This window comes from Branchiostoma floridae, chromosome 9 (genome assembly GCF_000003815.2).
Source record: "Branchiostoma floridae strain S238N-H82 chromosome 9, Bfl_VNyyK, whole genome shotgun sequence".
Taxonomy (NCBI): domain Eukaryota; kingdom Metazoa; phylum Chordata; class Leptocardii; order Amphioxiformes; family Branchiostomatidae; genus Branchiostoma; species Branchiostoma floridae.
The window spans coordinates 21,975,993-21,977,482 of record NC_049987.1 but is presented as its reverse complement, the minus strand read 5'-3'; positions in this window follow the sequence as shown (position 1 = coordinate 21,977,482).

Sequence of the window (1,490 nt, the reverse complement as noted above, 5' to 3'; positions counted from 1 at the left end):
GGATATCTGAATTTTTACATAATATTTATTGTTTTCCCTACATACAATAGCTTGCGCCTCCAATTCTGAGGTAGCTTTTTTCATCAACAAAATGGTTTGGGCGTGTCCTTTCGACAACACCAGTTTCAAACCAGACAGACTGCTTCTTTGTATGTATGTGGGTTACATTAATACTTATTGTTATTTACTGTCCCTAATGACATTTTACACAGAAAGATGGGTGAATCCTTAAGTATAATATGTCAGGAAAAACATTTCAGGAACAAGCATGTCTGAAAAGTACACGTCAGCAACAAGCCCAACTAATACAGTAGGTAGGGACTTCAAAGCTCCGTGTTGATTGAATTTGTCTGCTGCTCCCAGCCTCCTTCACGGCTTTCTACGGGCGTTAGCGAGGGGGAGGGATGGATAGTTTTATATACGGGTATTCATGTGTGTGTGTGCACGTGTGTGTATGTTTATGTGTGTGTTTGTACGTGTGTGTATGTGTATGTATGTGTGTGTGTGTGTGTGTGTGTGATCACATGTTCCAACAATTTGCGTCATTTGTTTTCCTCCATAAAAACTTTTATTACCACCATAAACAAAGCTGCGAAACTGGGTCTTTTGTTTGGGTCTAGTGTTTTTAGATTTTCTTTAGCAGACACTAATGGCTCTTTTGTGAGAAGGAGTCAGACAGACAGAATTTTCTGTACTTGGCAGGTATGCGTGAATTGCCCTGTCCCCAGCCCACTGACCCAGTTTTACCATTTTGTTTCCATGTTCAAACATGTGATCACATGTGATCACAAATGATGGATCTATGTTGGAACAGTTTAGAAACTAACAGAAATAATGTATTTGATGTTAGAAATGTTTCTAACATGTATGAACACTATAGAAAATATTTAGAACACAATAGTTCTAAACAGTTACTTATCATAGTTAAAATGCTATAAAGATTTCCAAAATGTTGGAACAAAAGGCAAGAAATACCCTCTTGGTAATGCGGAATCGACTCTAGTACACCTATTATATTTTACCCAAATGGCCTGCGACATCTCCAAAAAACACAGGGATTTAATGACTACACTGAGTTCTGACGCACAAACTTTTTTATGTTTCTCCCTGCCCAGATTAACTTTCTTCCCAGAAAATTAGTCTGTCATTTGCAGAAAAACAAAATGCCATTCTTACTGCCTCATGCCACGTCATCCCTCTATATTCATAATTCGTATCACTGAATGAAACGTCTGTTGTTTTGTTTGCGTTTTCTATGTTATTCTAAATAAGTCTGTATCTGCCCTCCCCCGAAGGAATAGTTCGCGCCAACTTTCAAAATCTAAATTGACCAATCACATCTCATCATTAGCATAATGATATACAGTTAGCATATTAAACCTATAATATCACATATGTATTATGTTATACATATAAATATCTATACACACTGCATTTTGCCTGATGATAAGCGTTCAGATCGCAGTCACGGTAAACACACCCCGAGAGCT